This window comes from Triturus cristatus, chromosome 2_1, assembly GCF_964204655.1.
Source record: "Triturus cristatus chromosome 2_1, aTriCri1.1, whole genome shotgun sequence".
NCBI classification, from domain to species: Eukaryota; Metazoa; Chordata; class Amphibia; order Caudata; family Salamandridae; genus Triturus; species Triturus cristatus.
Genome location: NC_140581.1, coordinates 188,127,204 through 188,148,559, shown reverse-complemented (window position 1 = coordinate 188,148,559; position 21,356 = coordinate 188,127,204). Strand labels below are relative to the sequence as shown.

The 21,356-nt window shown below is 45.4% G+C and overlaps 2 protein-coding genes across 3 annotated transcripts in view; one reads left to right on the top strand and one right to left on the bottom strand.

Annotated features, from left to right (window-relative positions):
- Positions 1-14,758, bottom strand: part of C2_1H18orf32 (chromosome 2_1 C18orf32 homolog) — a 79,079-nt gene extending 64,321 nt beyond the window's left edge. Inside the window, exon 1 of the mRNA XM_085629625.1 lies at positions 14,626-14,758. The gene's annotated coding sequence lies outside the window, so the exon portion shown is untranslated. The remainder of the gene's footprint in view (positions 1-14,625) is intronic.
- A 79-nt stretch (positions 14,759-14,837) lies between these two features.
- Positions 14,838-21,356, top strand: part of DYM (dymeclin) — a 1,124,226-nt gene continuing 1,117,707 nt past the window's right edge. For both annotated transcript variants that reach the window (XR_014969672.1, XM_085629609.1), the window contains exon 1: positions 14,838-15,067. The gene's annotated coding sequence lies outside the window, so the exon portion shown is untranslated. The remainder of the gene's footprint in view (positions 15,068-21,356) is intronic.

Here is a 21,356-nt window from a genome sequence, read left to right as displayed (position 1 = left end):
CACGGCTATTAGGGACTTATTGTCCAAAGAATGGTTAGATATTGAAAAGGTCACCGTTCCAAGATTTTTGGCTAAGCGGTATTGTTTGCAGGGATTTCCTGAGGTGTTTCCCTCTGCTGTTAAAGTGGACTCCCTGATGGCTGGTATTGCTTCTAGTGGCTCAATCATATTTGAGGAAGCCTCCCCTCCTGATTAGGAGAACAAACAAGTGGGAGGTAGCAATAAAGAAATCTTATTCTGCTCCCAACTTCACCATCAGAGCAAGGGCATATGCCACTTATGTGGTTCAGTCATTACTGCAGGAATTTCATGCATTGGCAGAAGAACTAGACCAGGGAGAGGACATCAATTTAAGGTTGATGTTAATGGAACAGCAAGTCTGATATCACCTTTAACTCCCCATTGGCAACGTCAGCTGGTACTTCCATCTCAGTAAGACTTCACATCTGGATGAGATCCTTGGAAGTAAGACAGTTCTCAGAAAGCACTGTTAAGCTACTTGCCCTTCACCGGAATAAAGTAGTTAGGATCCTAGCTTGAAGAACTCATGAAGAGATTATCGGAGAACTGTAAATTACAATCAAGCCCCCTACTTGGGGTAGGGTTTCCAGATATCGTAGATAGTTTAGGCAAACTACTTCCTCCAAAGAAGGAAATCGTCCCTTTCGCGACAGGGGTCATGGCATGCCCTCCATAATAAATCTCGGAAGCAGCAAGCTACCCCTCCAGTTACCCTATAAACTTATAAGTCCTGACTATCTGGACAGAGTGAGAGAAAGATTCAAGCTTTCTCAGAAGCATGGAAAAAGGATGTTTCAGATGCTTGGGTCTTGAATTTGGTGGAAAACAATTACAAGATAGAATTTTCTTCTCCTTATTAAGATTCTTTCATTCCTAGTCTTACTCCTCAAAATCAATTGAAGCATAAAACTCTCAAGAAGGGGATTCAGGATCTGCTGGATCGTCTGCAGTGCACCCAGTGTTGCCTCATGAAAGAGGAAAAGGTTGGTACTCAATAATGTTTTTAGTCCAGAAGAGTTCTGGGCAGTTCTATCCGGTCCTGGACTTGTAGAATGTCGACCACACCTGAGACCTGCACTGGCTTCCTGTCGACAAGAGGATCACCTTCAAGCTCCTCACCCACAAGGCGCTCTACAACACCGGACCGGCATATCTCAACAGACGACTCACCTTCTACACCCCGAACCGACAGCTCCGCTCCGCCGACCTCGCCACCATCCCCCGATGCCGAAGAACGACCACCGACAGCAGATCGTTCTCCCACCTCGCCGCCAAGACCTGGAACACCCTCCCCATCCTCCTATGGCAGAGCCAGGACCTACTAACCTTCAGGAGGCTTCTCAAGACCTGGCTATTCGAGCAGTAGCAGCACACCTCCCCCCCAGAGCCTTGAGACCCTCACGCTTTACAAATGAATTGATTGATTTGTTCATGCCTTACAAAAGTTCAAAATGGTGAGTCTGAAAGACTTCTAGTCTTCTCAGAGATGTTTCTGGCCTCTATGGATCTGACGGATGCCTAATTGCAGATTCCCAAGAGGCACAGGTTTTTAAGATTCTACGTTCTGGGCCTCCATTATCAATTTTGTGTGCTCCCTTTCGGCCCGGCTCAGCTCCAGAAGTTTTTACTAATACTCTAGCACCATTAGCTTGCGTTGCGGTCGTGAGATCATTAGGCAGGAGGAAGGGCTTGATTTTGTTGAGTAGTTTTATTTTGTAGTTTGTACTCCTTGTGGTAGCCTTTATGTGTGAGCTCATGTTCAGGTAAGGGTCCAGTAAGATGCCCAGCGACTTGGCGGAGCTGGTCAGGGTACGGTCGAAGTTTAGGGAGTCCATAAGCTTAATCCATTCTTGGACCTGGTGGAATTGTCCGTCGTTGGAGAGGAGAAGGATTTCCGTCTTTTCTTGGTCAAGTTTTAGGTGGTTGTGTGATAGCCAATTTTTTTAGGGTATCATTGAGACGGCGTATGTCTTCTGGGCAGGAGACTTCCAGGTAGAGCTGGATGTCATCTGCATATAAGTGGTAGGTGATGTTGGCTTGATTGATTATGGTAGTGAGGGGCTCCATGAGAGGACTGAGCCCTGAGGAGGATGAGTAGGCAGCAGCGACCGTCATCCATACATTTGTGGATGTTGTCTACTATATTTAGTAAGGCTGTCTCTGTGCTGCAGCCCTTTCTAAAGCCTGATTGGGGAGAGTCCAAGAGATTGTTGGTGTCTATGTGCTGGTTGAGTTGGAGTAGGACACATTTCTCAAGGATTTTGGCCAGGAAGGGCAGGTTTGAGATTGGCCTGAAGTTGTTATGGTCCTCAGGGTCTAAGCCTGTTTTTTTTAGTAGTGGAGAGACTTGGCCAAGTTTTAGTCAGTCTGGCATGACCCCCGTTTTTAGTGAGCTGTTTATTATCATTGTCCAGAAGGAAGAAATTACGTGACTGTGGTTTTTTGCCTTGGAGGCTGGGAGGGGGTCTGCGAAGTGGGAGGAGGGTTTTGAGTTTGCAATTAGTTTTGAGATGTCCATTTCTGAGAGTGGGTTAAATGTTTTCCAGCAATTAAGGGTAGAGGGGGATCCTGGGGTTTGGTTGCCCTGCTTTGTCTCAGGGAGGGGGTTTCCTACTTCGGAGTCAGGCGCTTGTGTGTGGCTATCAAGGGAGGACTCGATCAACGTGATTTTCTCATCAAAGAATTTGGCGAAGCATTCTTTAGAGCCCTGAGGGGCTTAAGCAGGAGGTTTCAAAGTCTGGTTTTTTATGATGTTGAAAAGGTTTTTTGTACGATTTATTGCATTGTCAAGGGTGCTGCGGAAAAAGGCTGCTCTTTCTTTGATGATGTGATTTTTGTATGTTCTGCGTTCTGCTCTGAGTCGGTGGAGGTGAGTTGAGGAAGGGATGACACGCCAGAGTCTTTCTGCAGGTCTGAGTTAACATCTTTCTGAGTTGAAATCCTTGGTGAACTAAGATCTCAAAGGGTGTCTCTAATCTTTTTTAGTTTCAGAGGAGCTACTTGGTCTAGGACGGCTGTCATCGTAGAGTGAAAGTGGGTTGTGAGTTTGATCGTTGAGAAGTCACCTGATTTAGGGGGAAGGCTAGAGATCATTTTTTTTTTCAAGCTCAGCTAGGGGAGCTTGGCTTAGGTTCAGGACCACTGAAGGGTTTTCTTAGAATGGATGGGGTATAATTCTTCCATTCTTCCAGGTGCATGTGGAACAGGATGATGCGATGGTCTGACCAATCAACTGGGAGAATGTTGTTGATGATTATCGCCTTCTATTGGGCTATGATGGCATCAAGGGTTGAGCCTCTGTTTTGGGTTTGTTCTTTGCAGTGTTGGTTAAGGTTGTGCTCAAGTAAGAGTTCTTTTAAGGATTGGATTTGAGTGTTTTTTTCATCATTCCAGTGGAGGTTGAAGTCGCCTAGGATTATGTTGTTGGCATCGGAGAGTGAGCAGTGTGTTACCAGGTCTGATAGGTGTTCGAGGAAGGGGTGAGTGTTCCCTGGGGATGGTAGAGAAGGTGGCAGTTTGTTGACTTATTATTTTTCAACCGTATAGAGGTGGTGAGTTATCAAAGGTGCTGTAAGTGGAGGAGACAGATTCCGCCACTTTGATGGTATTCTTGTGGATAATGGTTAAGCCCCCACCTATTTGGTTGATTCTGTCTTTTTTGACGATTGATAACCCAGGAGGAAGTAGTAAGTCGAGGATCGGGTAGGATGATTCATTAAGCCAAGTCTCTGTGATGAATGCAATATCAATGTCATAGTTAAGGATGGTTTCCGCCAGTTCTGTAGCATGCTTGGAGGCAGATCTACAGTTTATAAGTAGACAGTTGGTATTACTAGAGTTGCTGTTGTGTTTATTATAGGTGGGTGCCCTAGGGATATCTGGTGCCCTGTTCAAGACCAAAATAAGGAAAGTCTTCCTGACTCCATCTGACCAGGAGGAGCTGAGGGGGCGATTGAGAAATCTCTTGGACCTTCATCAGCCCCTGCAATGCTGATGGTACAAGGCAACATAACAGAGGCTTTGTTGTTGGTACCATGGTCTCATCTCCAGCTCTACCATCTGGTGTATCATCTTCTCCACTACTGGAATCCAGCTACTCTGGACTACGAGATACTGGTGCTAGTGCTCCTGGAGGTTGCCCACATACTCCAATGGTGGTTGGATCCCAACAATATTGCACTTCTGTCTCCTCCTTTGCCTGTGACGATTACCACGGATACAAGCAACCTGGGATGAGGTGCGAATTTGGAAGATCATTAAGTCCAAGGTCTTTGGACGGTTTCAGAGTTCCACAACTCTTTGAACTGGAAGGAGTTGGAAGCAGTCTAAACAACATTGCTAGCCTTTGCCTCATGATCATGGGCAAGCCTGTGGTGATTAGCACAGACAATCAAGCAGCTCAAGCATATGTCAATCGTCTGTGGAGTACCAGAGTTCCTCTTTTCGCTCAGTTGTCAGAGATTGGGCTTTGGGCAGATACTAACTTAATCTCTTCCACAGCAATTTATCTTCTGGGTAGGGAAAATGGGCGTGAAGATCTTCTGAGCCTCACATTTTCCACCTCTGTCACAATATTGCTCACCCCTCTTCCCTTCCAGGAGATAATAGAGCGATTTGGGGAATCTTTGCCGGATCTGTTTGCCTCTCCTTATTGAGGTTTTGCTCCATTCTTCCTTTCCAGGAGCATGGAGGGTGGACGCAAAGAGTTTTCCCTTTCCTCTCATAGATAAGGTTCTAACCAAGATCGAGAAAAAGAAAGCAAAGGACTTACTGGTGGTTCCAACCTAGAGCACACTTCCTAGGTTCCTGTTGCTCAGGAAGTTATCGCTCCGTCCACCTTGGGTTTTCCTACTGACTCCTTCTTCTCTCAGATTTCTGTCTCTCACAGAGAGAGCTCTCTTCTGGCCGTCTGTGGAGATTTGGAGTTTGAAAGGTTAAGATTGGAGGTCTGTGGAGTTGCTCCATACATTGCTCTTGCAAATCAAAACTCAAGAATAGGTAGTACACTGAAAATGTATGAGAGGCATTGGAATTTTTTTCCAGCTGTTGTGAAAAGCATAATTTTAGACCACTGTTGTGTGAAGGAGGGAAGATCCTAGAGTTCTTGAGAGATGGGTTTAGCGGTATTCACTCTTCGCAGCCAGGGAGCAGCCATTAAGGCAATTAGGGGAGCTTCAATTGCTCAATTTGAGCCGGGTACTCTGTTTATTTTAACAAATGTATTTCTATATTATGGTTTAGTATATGTTTCATAAGTGAGGACTGGGATGAGGAACACGGAGGAGGAACGTAATGACTCAGTCAGACAGCAATCTTTATTACTCTGAGTCATAGCCTTCCTCGTACTAGGGCTAGCTTCCCTGCCTCCCTCCCTGAGGATTGGGAACAGTTTTCAATATTATTTTAAGTCTCAGTATTTGATTTCTTTTGTAGTCTTGGTACATTCAGAAAGTCCCAGACTAGGCCTCTCATATTTGAAGCACAGTAGGTAGTCTTCCTGTGGAACTATACTGCAAGTGGTACATGACTGAAGTTTTTTCAAGCTTAGCGAAATCTGGCCCTTAAGGAGACATGCTCCGTAAGTGAAGATTGGAACGAGGAAGACCATGACTTAGAAAAATGAACATTACCGGTAAGTAACCAAGTCATTATTCTTGTTTGGTAGGACCTCTCTATATATCAGTCTCTTTTTCAAGTCTGTGGCCACTGAATCTTCATTTGTTGAACACTTACTACTGGTTTTGTATGTTTTGATAGTCTTAAAGCTCTCAAGTAGATGTCCAATACCATTCTGTCTACACCAACTGTCTCCCAGTAGGCTGTAAAAAACTAATTTAGCTTCCTGAAAGATAATGCCTGCCTGTTTATTGTTTCCCAAAGTATAATGATGGAAGGTGGTACTGAAAAGGGCATTTGAAACGAGCAGGGATGGAACATCTTTTAGTGCTGTTTACGAAGTGAAGCCCAAATGAATCAGCAGCAACTGATGGGGTGAATATGACATGACCCAACATATCTGCATTGAAGTCTCTGCTGAGAAGTGGGAAACAACGTGTCCACCCAAGAGCATTCAACTCTATATGTGAGTCTAACGAATATTATTCCATCATTCCCGAATGGAGTTTTAAAACACAAATATTGCTAAGGGGAAAACAGGCGAGTGACTGAATTCCGAAAATGTGCATATCTACTGTGTGTGTCTATTCCCAAATTACAGGAAGGCAGTGATTTTAATCATACAAATCGTCACCTGTCTACTAAAACTGGTTTAAACATTCAATACAGTGTACTCCTTTAGTCCATGGAATTAGAGAACAAAAAGTGGGAAAGAGGAAATATGCATCCACTGACTGAATTGCAAAAAGTGGCATCAACCTTGCCTCACATATTGGCTTCCCGACTTGATTCCGCTGTGTGATTAAAGGCAAATTACTTCACTGTTGCCGATTTTGAACGAGTTTAAAATATGAGAGCAAACTGAAGTGATCTTTTTCAGGAAGTGCACTATATACACACCTCAAGTGTAAGATCAAATAGACAAAAAAGTCTTACTGCAGAGGCTGCAGTCTAGAAAAAGCCTTAGTATGATGTGAGCTCTCATAGGACTTAAATAGTCAACTGTTTTGATCGGTATGTGATAACAATATGTGCCAAACAAACAGACTGACATTTCGTAGTTTACTCATTCAAGGGTAATAATGACACTTGGGATACAGAATTTGTATATGTTTCTAAGTTCATGTTTAAAAACTATTAATTTTAATAGACTTAAATGCAGCAATATATTGTACTAACACGTGTTTAGGAAATAATCCATTTTTTACTTGATAGAATCTTTGTGTTAGATATGCTCTCTTTTTTATATAGCAAGTTTCAAAATGGCTGGTCTCTGCTGGTAGAGAAAAGCCAGACACTGGCTCGGCTCTCCCTATAAATTTGTTATCACACTTTTACTGAAATGGGGTGCGGCAGCGCATAGACTGGGTCAGCAGTTGATAGATTTTTAACCCTAGGCAACAACGTTTTTAGGTCTCGGCTAGCGTGGGCTGCACCCATGCGCAGTCTCACTGGCGAGATTTAATGTTTTAGGTATATTCTGTAAGGGGCTTTAAGCCCCGCCCCTCTTTTCCATTGGCTGGCGTCACCGTTTATGTTAAACGGTGGCCAGCCATTGGAAAAGAACTTGTTGTGACGTTTTCCTTTGGCTTTTTGAGCCGTCCCATTTGGACGGCCTCGCCTGCTTTCCTTCTGAAGTAAAAGGTTTCTTATCTTTATGGGGCCAAACACATGGCCCCATAAAGATAAGAAACCTTTTACTTCAGAAGCAAAGCAGGCGAAGCCGTCCAAGTGGGACGGGTGAAAAAGCCAAAAGTCTACGTCATGGTGAGCGCTTGTTTTAAAGCTGTTGTAGTAAGTCCCGTGAGTGAGGCGTCAGAGCTCTTGTGATCGGAGGGTTTGGTGTCGATTTATTCTCGTCTCCTTTTCAAATAATCGTACAATGTCCCGTGCAACTGAAGGGCTTGCTATTTAAAAACCCCACTAGTAAAGCAGCCGCCTAAGTGAATGTTTTATAATGTAATCATGTTTATTGCAAACGTGCAGCAGCCAAGTTTAGACACCTGAATTTGATTTGATTTAATGTTGTGACATCTGCTTGCATTACACAAAGAGAAGCAACGAAAGCCCCGCCTGTTGGGTTTGTCAATGCTTGATACGTTTGTGAATTTAAGGGCGCACAACTGAGTGAGAGCTGTAGGGGCACCTGAGCTGTGTGCCCCTCCCTCTCTCCCTCACACTGGACAGAGCGCACGTCTATGAGGCTGGCAGGACAAGTGCTGTCTGCTTCTGCTTCTTGGCGCTAAATTTGCAGTTTTCTATAGCGCGACCTCGACCCGAGGGTATCGGAGCGCTTTACATGAGCACCAGTTGTGTTACACGAGGACACATTCATCTTTGCTTGGCAGGGTGGGAATAGGTGATTTGGCCAGAATCACAGGATGTTTAGAGTCATTGCCGAGACTCGAACCTACACGTTCCTCCGCTCCAAAGTCGTCCGCTCTGGGTGTTCTCCTCAGGTGCCTTTGTGGCTGAACTCTGCTCCCACGAGGTGCTCTCTTGCACCAGGATGTAGAAACCACTGCAGACCAGGCGTTAACCAAGCGATGAGGGCAAGAACAGGGGCTGTGGGCATGAGAGCACTTTCCGGCGCCCCTGCCACTGCCCACCCTTGAAGAATAGAGTGAGTGCCCCCACCCCCCTGGTGACGGTCCCTGGTGATGGAGGGCAGAGATCAGGGCTGCAGAGCGCCTCCTGCTGGGACACGTTACAAACTGGACAGAGCGCACGTCTATGAGGCTGGCGGGACAAGCGCTGTCTGCTCTTGCTTCTTGGCGCTACATTTGCAGTTTCATATTGCGCGACCTCCAACTGAGGGTATCGGAGCGCTTTACATGAGCACCAGTTCTGTTACACGAGGACACATTAATCTTTGCTCGGCAGGGGGGGGGGGAGGGGGAAATAGGTGATTTGGCCAGAATCATAGGATGTTTAGAGTCATCGCCGAGACTCGAACCTACCCCATCATCCGCTCCAAAGTCGTCCGCTCTGGGTGTTAGGCCACATCCTCCCCAGGTGCCTGTGTGGCTGAACTCTGCTGCCACGAGGCGCTCTCTTGCACCAGGATGTAGAAACCACAGCAGACCAGGCAGTCTGTTGTTGATAGATGCTGAGAAGGGAGATAGAGATGGTGAGGTGGTCTGGTCCGTAGCATGTGTGGTTTCCATTAGATTGCTGGTGCTGTTGAGAAGACGAGGTCATAGTTGTGGCGTTTGAAGCGTGTTGGTTGAGCGATGTGTTGTATCGTGTTGACTGTGTCGATGAGGTAGGTGAGGGTGTCTCTTGTGTTTTTGAGCTTTGGTTTTCTGGGAAGGTGAAGTTACCCAAGAGGGTGATGTGGGTGTGTCTGAAAGATGAGGTGGTGAGACCACCTGAGAATTCATCAATTATGATCTTATATGCCCAAGGAGGCTTTGGTGTTGAGTGTTACTTGCATAAGGTGCAGGAGCAGGATGATTTACGGATGATAGCGAAGCCTCCTCCCTTTCTTTTGTGCACAGTCCACACGACGGTTGCTGTAGCCCGTGTGGAGATGGTTCCTAGGATGTGTGACGATGTGGGTGTGCGCCATGTTTTTGTGATGAGGAGGGTGTCAAGCTTGTCATAGCTGATGCGATCTGCGATGTCTGGTGCATGGAGTATGCTGAGTGAGCGTTAATGAGCATGAGTTGGAATGTGTGTTCTGTAGTTAAAGAGGTGTGTGCAGTAGTTAGTGGGGCGTGTACAAGGTTGTGTATGTGTAGCGCCAATGCTATGCGAGTGTCTGGCTTGTCTGTATCTCGGTGTGTGGGTTGATGGTATGCAGGGCTGGGTGACACACAGGGGTTTCTGGCACAAACAGTCAGTGCTTTTGTCTGAGTCTGCGCTTTGCTGGTGTGCCCAGGGGAGTTGACTGAAGTAAGGAGAAGGCAGGAAGTGATGTCACTTCCTGTGCAGATGAATGATGGGAAGTGAAGTGATCTCCTCTTGTTGGCTTCTCCTTTTCAAGTTGGTTTTGGTGGGATGTCAGTAATGTTGCTTGCTGAGGAGATTAGTGACGTGTCATTTCTTATGTGGTGCCTCTGTGAAAGATAAACCTCTCTTTAAAGTTTATAATTGGTACTGTTAATTGTAAGCAAGTGGAGAGCCAATTGCTCCTATAAGATTCTTAGCTGAGGCATTTGGGCATCAAATACTGTTTTTATGTCGAGCCTGGGCAGTACATGCGCTGCTCTGCGAGGCATGCTGTATTCAGGTATGGACTTGAAGCTCTGCCCACTCTCTGCCCTTATTTTTCATTGGCTTGTGTCATTGTCCACAAGCTCCCTTTCTTAAGTATGTGTGAAGTGCTAACAAAGTGTGAGCCTTTGTTTTCCCTGCTGCATTTGCATCAGGTGTGAGGCTCCTGACTGCTCCCAACCAAGAGACTCGAACAAAAGTTGGCCTACACACTTACCTATATACATGCATACATATATGCATTTATCTTTCCACATATATATGCGCATACATATATATAGATATATATGTTTACATATATCAATATATCATCCTCCGACGGTTCCCTGGTAGGAAACCAATTAGCACGCACTCACGGTTTGTTTTATGGTAAAACAAACCGTGAGTGCGTGCTAATTGGTTTCCTACCAGGGAACCGTCGTAGGATGTTATGACGGCACAGCTCGGCCGCAGCATTGCACCGGATAGAGAAGCGCCAGGGGCCCCTTGAAACGGAGCGGAAGTGTGGAGATATATCAATATATATGCATATATCTTTCCACATATATATGCACATATATACATATATGTATACACTAAATAACAAACATTAAAAATGCAACAGGTCTCGCATTTGTGAAAGTTGAAGCAATTTTATTAAAGATATCACTATATAAACATATACCCATCCCAATATCACTAAAATATGCTTTTATACATGTATAGATCTGTATATGTATGCACACTATGCCATTATATACCTATATACATATATAGACCAACATGTATATGCACATATATACACATACAATACATCTGCATATCTAAATAACGAAACCTCTAAATGCATGCATAAATATGCATATTATGTACATTGAAAACTGCTAACACAATAATAAAAACACTTCTAAAAAGAAACACCATTTGCGACAAAAAATGCTCTAACTTGGACGAAGACGAGATCTGTTGCATTTTTAATGCTTGTTCAGTTTTGGGGTACATGTTTAAAAACGATTTACCCAAAATCACAAAGCTGTTCAGGCAAGCGAGCAAAAATCAAAATTAAAACAGAGGTCTCATATTTTCAAGTACAGAAATGTAATCACGCAGGGCTTTAAATGAACTGGGTTCTGCGGAGTCGGGCACTTGCACTGGATAAAACCTGGTCTTCTTTTGACGCCCTTGCTCATAATAATAATTATGAAGGCAACTACAAAAAAACAAACAGAACCTGTATGACAGGCTTTGATGTACGGTAGACTGACCATTAATATAATCTGGCTAATGTCACTTTCGAGCCGCTCCCCGGCTGATTATTAGGAGCAATGCAAGTATTTGCATTATTAACATTTCTAAAGCTAAACGTTTTCCTAAAGCTGTTTTCAACAGCATGTCTTCGGTGCTGCGTCTCCCTCTTCCAAGTCACCTTGTCACTTTGTTAACAAATATTGCCCACCACATGCACCTTTTTGCACAGCCTAGGTTTATAGTGTGCACCGAGGGTGTAGCTAACAACAGTGCAGCAGATGCAGTGAACCATGGCTAAAGGGTGAGAAAGGCCCACGGTACTCAGTTATGAGAGTTTGTTTTACTACCTAGCCATAGCTGCCAAGTTTCCCAAGTCCATGGGAGACTAGTTAGGCCAATCAAGATTTTTTTTCTCAGAATTCTGGGTCATGCATTCTTATTTATCCCATTATAAAATCAGCACTACAAGTGCCAGAAATATGGGACAAAAAAGACAGGACTAATTAGTGACGTGTGGATCTGGAAAACTTGGCAGCTATGCAAAAAAGTATTGGGCATATTTTCCTTGTTTGCATTAGGGCTCATGTCAGCCTTGTTATGACAGTTTTGTGCATTCCTGCAAGAGGGCACCGAGACACACTAATCTATCGTAGCTGGTAGATCATGCTTGGCGGACTTCAGAAGGGTTGGGTGTCGAGGGATTGTGGTTGGTGGGCCAATGTAGGAGGTATACTGTTGTGACTTGAGTCATTGCTATGCACACTTTCCTTAATAACGCCTTCCCTGCTGCTCAGCCATGATAAGTGCTGGAGTGCTTGGTGATGTAGTGGAATGCTGGAGTGTCTGGTGAGGTTGGGAGTGTCAGCTGAAGTGTGTGGGCTGAGCAGCAAGGAGGCTGCTCCTGTTGGGGCTATCTGCCATTTACTTACCAGCTACTTATCTGAAACATACCATCCTAATTACCTGTAACTAAGTCTAAATAAACCTCATATATCTACTCTACTGGATTACTTGGCAACAATTAGCTTATAACGTTTACAACACTAGCAACGAGCATGGGATAGCCCCACCAGTGTCTCTTAACATCTGACAACCTGCAGTCTGGGGCGTTCGACCTTCTTTACATCAATGGACTTGATGAACTGATGCAAATATGTTTGCTTGCCTGTTTGCCCCGACGTTCTGCATAAGGGTTTTTTGTTAAAGGCACAACAGGATTATTTGCACAAGTGTACTTTCGAGTGATCAGCATATGTGGTTATTTTTGGATGAAATAATTAATTTGCTGCCTACCTGTATTATGCCATGCGTGTTTTGGGGTCTAGTTTATTTTTCATGGCTGCCAAGGTTTCACATTGCCACGTGTGGCATTTTCATAATTTCAGTGTAGTTATGAGTGGCATTCAACGACTATGAGTGACACTTTTTCGTGAGCAAAATCAAGCAATGAAAGCAAGGGCAACATAAGTAACAAAACCCAGGCGCTTGTCTAAAAGTAAATTAAATGAGTGGCACAACTTTGCAGACAAACTAGTGTCTGCTGAGTTTGGTGTGCCCTCAATCTCTGCCTGACTCAGGGCACTGCACGCATCAGGTCTCGGCCCTGTGTGCAGAAGGCCTCAAACTGTCCAGCAGTTATTGCACTGCCCCTTTTGGCAGCAGGCCTTACTGTCCATTCTGTCTGTAGCAGTGGGCACCAGAGGCTACAGCTGTGTGATGCTGTTTGCGTGCAGGTGGCTTGCATCTGTGTGCACAGTGTAGCTGTGCGTGCAGGAGGCTTGCAACTGTGTGCCCAGTGTAGCTGTGCACTAAGCTCTATGGATGCAGTAGGCTTGAGTCTGTGTGCACAGTGTAGCTGTGCGCTAGCTGTATGGGTGCAGGAGGTTGCGTCTGTGTGCACAGTGCTACGTGCATGCAGGAGGCTTGCATCTGTGTGCACAGTGAACTGTGTGCTATGCTGTACGGGTGCAAGAGGCTTGCATTTTTGTACATAGTGTAGCTGTGCATGGTGCTCTGTGCATGCAGGAGGCTTGCGTCTGTGTGCACAGTGAACTGTGCGTTATGTTGTATGGATGCAGGAGGATTGCGTCTGTGTGTACGGTATAACTGTGTGCAGCAAACCTTAGATAGCATGCCTCAGGCCCCATCACTCAGACTCTGTCTACATGCGGCTGGATGTCTGTGAGTAGCAAGCTTCAGTCTGCATGCAGTGTGCCCAGGCCTCAAACGTTGTACAGCACGCCTCAGATTTCGCATCCAGTCCCATGGTTCAGACTCTGCATGCACAGGACCCCGGTCTCTGACTGTTAGCTCCAGTTTAAGGCTTTTGCTGCTTCGCAGGCCTTTGGCTATATAATCAAGCAAGCCTTGTGGTGCTTAACCCCTTGAGTGCCCGCCCCTTTCCCCGCCCTGTGCCGGGCGTTTCATTAGCGGGCGGGGTTTATGACGAGCTGGTCTCGTCATGGGCACAGCGCAACCGCGGCCCATGACGAGACCAGCTCGTCATGGGCACTCAAGAGGTTAAGATAATTATTTATTTTTCTTTGCCATTTTCTATAGTGTGAACAAGACCCTATGGGGGTATCAGAGCGCTTTATAATTAACCCTATGTACACAGTTACTCAAAATTAATATGCAGCTGTATTGCCATACATGCGACGCCAGCAGCCTCTGTACTTTGAACATGGGACGAATTGGGCGGTGGAACCAACTTGTGCAGGGGATTGAGGAATGAAGAAAGATTACCAGGCTGGCTCGCCTCTCTGTGGCGAGAATGGTCTCCCTCGGCAAATGAATTTGCCATGGCGCGAGGGGGTGCTTGGTTTTAATTGCAGCTCTTCTGATAGCTGAGCATGATGCGGCGGGGCGGTGCAAGCAGGCAGCACCATGATTTGCGCAAATACCACTAACCAGCCTCCCACAGCTCCAGCAGCAGGATGTGACGTCACCCGCGCCGCAGCAGGAAACGATCTCATTTTCTGATTAAATACAATTGTAATACTGCCTGCAGCAGCTGCTACTACCTCAGCCAGCATGCTCCTAGCCTGTTGGAGCAGTGCGCACATGCCACGGCTGCTGCCAGCTGCCACTCCAGTTTAGTTTTAAGCACAGCTGCTTTAGTGACAGCTGTGGCGCTAAGCGTGACAATGCATTTCAGTGCGGTGCTCCACACGGAAATGCGTTAGTCTAATGCCTGATGCGTGGTACTTGGCTGGACTGATTTTTTTTCTTGGTTTTGTGGGTTGTGCGCATTGTAGGACACAGTATGTGAGTGCGTTGTAGGGTTGTGTTACCCTGGTGTACGTTGCCTGAGACTCCTGTTCCCGTCAGGCGTACAATATGTGTGTGCCTAATAGGGTTGCACATTTAAAAAAAATTCCGATGGTCACAGAAAGCCGGACCTCGAAACGTATGTTCCGTTTCTGACTGGGTTATATAACAACTTTCTGTTCTGTTTTTTAAAAAAGTGATTATGTCATCTATATTACTGATAACATGTACTCACACTTGTCTCACATTATTTTCTCCCAGTAACGCACGTACCTTTGTTTCTGGCTCCCTTGAACCCGAAGCTCCCTTGTTGGTTCTTTCAGACCGCCTGACCACCGCAGACGTCAACAAAACAACCCAGAACTGTCATACTCCGGAAGCGTGCTGACAATTTCCGGGAGTGACGCTTTTCCAGGAAGATAACACCCAATCGGAGATCAGCTGGAGAGACGTCATGACCTGGAGGCGTGGAGTAGTGGACACTCACGCCCCCGATGCAGTTTGACAGGTGAGGGGGTGTGGGCGGGGGCGGCACGTCCGGGATGGAGGGGCGGAGCCTCGACGTGGAAACATGGCGTCCCAGTGAGCGCAGTGACAGTAGCCGGGGAGTGGGATATAGGTGTGAACTGGAGACTAGGTACTGGGCACGGAGGACAGCGGGCCCTGACAACCTCTGGTTGAGGCGCAGCCAAAAGGTGAACCCAGGAAGAGAGAGGTGAGAGAGCATGCATAGGCAGAAATAGCTGCTCTGAAGCATAAAATGATGCCGAAGGCTGTGTGATAAACCAATCGTGCACATCACAGTTTGGCTGTTGGCGAATTAGAAGAGATATGGAAGTGTGTGTTAGAGAGCTGAGAGACATGTATTGCATATTATTGTATTTGCATTTATATAGCGCTTACTACCATTTACGAGGTGTTGAAACGCTTTGTGGCAGGTAAACACGCTATTCTGGAGCCCAAGGTTAGGTTTCTTATCCAACGTGTGTTACTTCACTGGTAGGCTTATTGATACTAGTATGTTTTGTAGCAAAGTTATCCGTAGAAGACGTACCAGGCTGTGAGGTACGCCAAAGGCTATATATAGTGTGCAGATGACCTTAGTGCGTGTAGTTTGCGGTAACTGAGGGACCTGTCTTACTTTACTGGTACTATATATGAAAATACGCCATTTGTTTGTGGAAGGTTGGCTGCAGCATAATGGGATTTCATGTCTGGTGTGGAAGAGGAATTAATATGTTGGAACGTGTGCTTAGTGACATGTATGATGGGGTATGCTGCAGCTACCATGGATGTCTGATGGCTCTGATTTTACTTTCGGTTTCTAATCTGCATATTACAGGTTGTCTATACCAATTTTACATTTAACCATGTTAAACATGGGCAAATGGAAAATTGAGGTTTGAGTAACATTTAAATTTATAATATCCCTCACAGTCTCAATGGCACATTCAATTCTGTTTCAAAGTTTGGTATGTGTTGCACTTGCGTTTGTAGAACAGAACCTTGATGTCAAGGTTCTGTTCTGATTTATTAAGTTTTAAATCAGGACGGCAGTTGGTTTAGAGACTGCCGAGGGAAGGTCTGGCCTCCTGATGGGCTGAATAAAGAAGATCTCACCTGTTCATGCATGTCATGTGGCTTCTTTTACTACACTTTTTGGCGACGAGGATGGGTGCCAAGAAGAGCGGTGGTGTGGCTGTAATTGATGATAAAGGTTCTTGCAGGGTAGGCATTGTCGGGAACAGTAAGAGACCACAGCGTACACAAAAGTTGGTTGGCAGGCCTAACTCTTCTAGGTGCAATAGGTGTGGTAGTACCTTTCATTGTCCTGATGCAAATAATTGTTTTGCCATTGGAAAAGAATGTAGTTGATGTGGTAGGAAAGGACACTATGCTCAGATGTGTAAAGAGTGGTCTAAATCCAAGGCGGCTGTGTTGGGTGGTGGAGAGCAGAGATTTGGTCTCGTTGATTGCAGAGATCATGTCTTGAATTTGGACGATGATGTGGGTTCGGACAATAGGAATACGAGAAGAGACCGCATTTGAGTTTGGACAATGATGAGTGTTCGGACAAGAGAAAAACTAGACCTAAAGCTTTATTTTCACTGGCAGGTGTGGATGTGGAACTTATGGTTGACACAGGCTCTAGATATACTATAATACCTAAAGATTTGTTTTACAAATCTTGGTCCTACATGGAATTGTCTCCCATGGATATTTGTACTGGGGGGTATCAAGGGTAAGAAATAGAGGTTCTTGGGTATTTTGTATCTTCTATAAAGTTCAAAACACTGTAGAGTCAAGGAAAAATATGTTTTTCAGAAAATGGACCACCGATCATGGGGTGGATGCACCAGTATGATATGTGTATTAATGAGAACCAGAGAACAGGGAAGCAAGAGATGATTGTTGATGACAACCGTGTGGATGAGATTCTGAGTGAAGTGAAGGACTTGTTTTGAGACGAGTTGGGGGTCCTTGAGGGTTATGTTCTCAAAATCAGAATGAAACCGGGTGCTATACCTGTCAAGCACAAGTTGCCCAAGGTTCCCATTGTGGTGAGGGATGAAGTGAGCAGCATGTTGCGTGACATGGAGAAGCAAGGGATGATCGAACTTGTGGAAGCCTCTAGTTGGGTTTTTCCAGTCGTAATCGCTAAGAAACCGGATGGCTGTTTAAGGTTACGTGTTGATTTGCGCAGTGTGAATCAGAATATCATCACTTACTGTTTTCCTCTTCTGAATATTAAAAAACTTCTCATGTTGAAGGATGGTAAGTACTTTTCAAAGTTAGATTTGAAGAGTGCTTACCACCAGATTAAGCTTCATGATTCTTCCAAAGATGTCACTGCATTTATAACAATGGATGGCACTTTTAGATTCACCAGAATGCCGTTTGGGTTATCTTCAACGTCAAGCATCTTTCAAAGTGCCATGTCATAAGTGTTTGAGGATTTCGACAACATCATTTTTTTTCAAGTTGATGCTTTGATTTACAGAGCAACTGTAGAACAGGATAACATGATTCTAAAGAAAGTTTTGAAGATGGTGATGGAAGTGGGCCTAACATTGCAAAAGGAAAAATGTGTTTTTTATGTGAGGAAATTGAGTATTTGCGGCATACCATTTCTGGGGATGGTGTGAAACCTAAGAAGAACTTACTATCTGCTATCAGATTAGCCCCTCCACCCGAGAACAAAGACCAATTAAGGTCCTTCATGGGGCTCATCGAATACTACGCTAAGTTTGTGGAACATTTTGCGGCTAAGACATAAAGTTTGAAAGTTTTGCTAAAAAAAGGGTGTACATTCAAATAGAGTGATCTTAAATTTTTTTTTTGATATGATAAAGAAAGAGGTGTGTGAAGCTGGTATCCTTGTACACTCCGATACGTCCTTGAGATCGGTCCTCACTGTTGATGCTAGTGCGTTGGGAGTGGGAGCTGGGCCCAGGTTTATGGTAGGGTGGAGCGCACAGTAGCTTTTGCCTAGCATTCTTTGACTGAAACGGAAACAAATATTCGGTCATTGAGCGTGAGGCATTGGCGGCTGCCTGGGCCACTGGTTATTTCAGGACGTATTTGTGGGGTGTAAACTTCTGCATAAGGACTGATCACAAATCATTATTGAAGGTTTTGACTCCTGGTGGGCTGTAAATGGGCTGCCCTGGTTAGCAAGATTGGCCGCTCGTCTTCAAGAGAATATGTATACCGTTAAGTACATTCCTGGTTGGCGTAATGCTCAGGCTGATGCCTTGTCTCGTTTGTCACTTGATTGGGAGCTAGTTGATGGCAATACTGTTCGCGTTATGGAAAAGGAGGGTGCTGTGGCCTGGTTGAAGGATGTTGCACGTTATGGAGTGGGTCTGGTTTCAAAGGAAGAATTGGGTGCAGGAAATGGCCAATGATGAAATGTTGCAAGAGGTGTCCAGGAGGGTGGTTAATGGAAGTCGGAGGGAGAGTACTGTTGCATTGGCGGTGAGGACCTTTATTCAACTTTTAGATTAATTGTCCATTTGTGATGGCACCATGTTGATGAGAGGGGACAGATTTGTGCCTCTGGAGAATCTAAGAAGAAAAGTCATACAGCTTGCTCCTGAAGGGCATTAGTGCGAGTCAATGACTCAGAGAAGATTAAAAGACAATTTTTGGTGGCCTGGTCTTGATGCCCATATGGCTGAATGGGTGGAAAAATGTTCTGTGTGTAGGGAAAGTGAAAAATGCCTTAAGGTAGGTGAACAGGCTATGGGGCATATTCAGGAACCAGGAGAGGTCTGGCATACGGTGTGTCTTGATTTTATTGGACCCCTAGCTGGTGTGGATCATGATCTTAGGTTCGCCTTGGTGTTGGTGGATGTATATTCAAAGTGGTTGGAGGTCATATTTTTGATAGATATCGCAACTAGGAGTACCATTGCCAAGTTGAGGGCAGTTTTTGGGAGGGAAGGTTTTCATCATATTTTGTTAATGGATGATGGCACTCAGTTGACTTCATGTGAAATGAAAGACTTTCTTACTGTCCATGGAATTAAATACCACCGGACCAGTTTCTACAATCCCCAAGGTAATGGTATCCTGGAGAGGATGAACCGTATTGTGAAAGGAACTGCGCAGTTGGCTGTACAAGGTGGTTTGGATGTCTATGCTGTGGTTCAAGAGGCTGTTTGGGCGCATCATACCACTCTCAATGTGAATTTCAACAATACCCCCTTTGAGATTATGAGGGGCATAGAGCTAAGACTAAGTTAGTTTCTGGTTGGTTGGGATGCACCGCGATGCCTCCTGTTCCTGTGAATGAGTCCTTTATCTCTAGGATTCAGAGTGGTGATTGGGTGAAGGTTAAAGATGGTCGATGTGGCAAGGGCTAGTTCAAGTTCAGGTGTTCAAGGAGCATGTTGTCTTGAAGAATGGTAACAAATGGTATTGGCGTAGAGTTGCATTGTTTCAGAAAGGAGGTGAATGTAAAGTCTCTCAAACTGAGGATGGTGAAGGCTGTAGCGGGTTTATATTGATAGGAGGGGAAGTTCCCAGTTTGGTGCCTGATGGTACTGTTAGCGGTACTTCTGCTTCTGGTGCAAGTGTGAGTAGAGAGTTGTCAGAGTCTGAAGGGATTGGTCGGGTACGAAGGGAAAGGGAACTTCCTTCTTATTTACTGGACTACGAGGTGGGCTAAATCTGAGCATTGCAAAGACTTGTTTTTTTTCTTTGTCCTTCTTGTCTCCTCTTCTATGCCTTCTTATTCTTTTTCTTCTTCTTATTATTATTATATCAATTCTTTGTTCTCTAATCTTCATTTTTATGAGAAAGGGGGTAGATGTGTTGTACTTGCGTTTGTAGAACAGAACCTTGATGTTAAGGTTCTGTTCTGATAAGTTTTAAATCAGGAGGACAGTTGCATTAGAGGCTGCAGAGGTAAGGTCTGGCATCCTGGTGGGCTGAATAAAGACCATCTTACCTGTTCCTGCACGTGGCGTCTTTTACTACAATATGTTTAGGTGTTGGGGGATGTTAGAAATGGGGGTCTCTAATTGACAGAGGTAGGTACCTTTGTCCAGATTGGGACCCTTGCTTCTAGTCAGGTTAGGGGGGATACACACTTTAGATAACCCCTGTATTTGTACCAACACTCACAGTAACACAGCAAAACCCCCACAAAAGGACACCACACCAGCTTAGAAAAAAATAAAATATCTTTATCTGAACTTAACAAGACCAAAACGAAAAAAAGCCAACATCCACAGTTAAAAATATGACTTTCAAACGGTTTCAAGAACTTGTACCATAGAAAACTATGGTTGCGTGACTTTTCACCAAAGTACCAGTAGTTGCGTCAAATTTCTCCAAGCCAGCGTCAGAAAATAAAGAGATACGACATTCCTGAGACCCAGAGGAGGCGATGCGACAATCTCGCTGCACTCAGATGAAGGGTTGCGTCGATTCTGGTCTGTAGGGGGAGTGATGAGTCAATTCTTCGTGCAGGTTCCGGTCCGCAGGTGATGCGTCGGTGAAGCGTGTCGCATAGGTACGATGCGTAGATCTTCGGGATGCATCGGCGATCGATGCGGCGTTGCGCCGGTCCTCTTGAGCCACGATCCCTCGATGCATAGATTCTTGCCGCGATGACAGGCACTGCGACGGCTTTCGCAGCAGCACGGCGATGCGTGGAAATTCTTCTCGCGCCACGAAGATGCATCGAAAAAACAGCTGCAAGAAGAGCGATGTGTCGATTTCCTGTAGTTCTTTGAGTTTCTTCTCTCTTCCAGCTCCCAAACGGCAGCACCAACCTCCAGACGCCCAAAACTGACACAGGCACCTCAAGGCAGGACAGAACTCACAATAGCAGAGTTTAGGGGAGCTGGGAGTGAAGTCTTTGTGTCCCTGAGACTTCGGAACAGGAGGCCAGCTCACTTCAGGCCCTTGGAGATCTCATTAAAGCAGGAGACATAGCACACGGCAAAGTCCTTCTCCTTTTCTTGGCAGAAACAGCAATTGCAGGCTATCCCCAGACACATAGCAAGGGCAGTACTTCTCCTCAGTCTCTCCAGTTCTTCTCCTTGGCAGAGGTTACTCTTGAATTCCAGGAATGATCTAAAGTTCAGGGGTTTTAGGTCTGATACTTATACCCCAAAATGTCTTTGATCCCTTTGTGCAAGGGGCTCTGAGCCCAGTCCAAACCAATTCTGGGGGCACTCTGCAACTGTACAACAACATCCTTTGTCCGTGTGAGCCTTGGCTCCAGACTAACCACAGGAGGGCGGAGCTCGCATTGTGGAAGGCAGGCACAGCCCTATCCATGTACAGGGGCTACTCATCCCACCACTCCAAATCTAGATCAGGCCCATTCAGCTCAGGGCTGGGTCATCCAGGAAGGGCCAGGCACACACCAACCCCCTCACCCCTCCAGGGGCTGTCTAAAGGGAATGCACATCCTCTGTCTCTGTCACACTGAAACCCCAGACAGTCAATCCACAAACGGGCAGAGGCACACAGAAAGGTTGAACAAT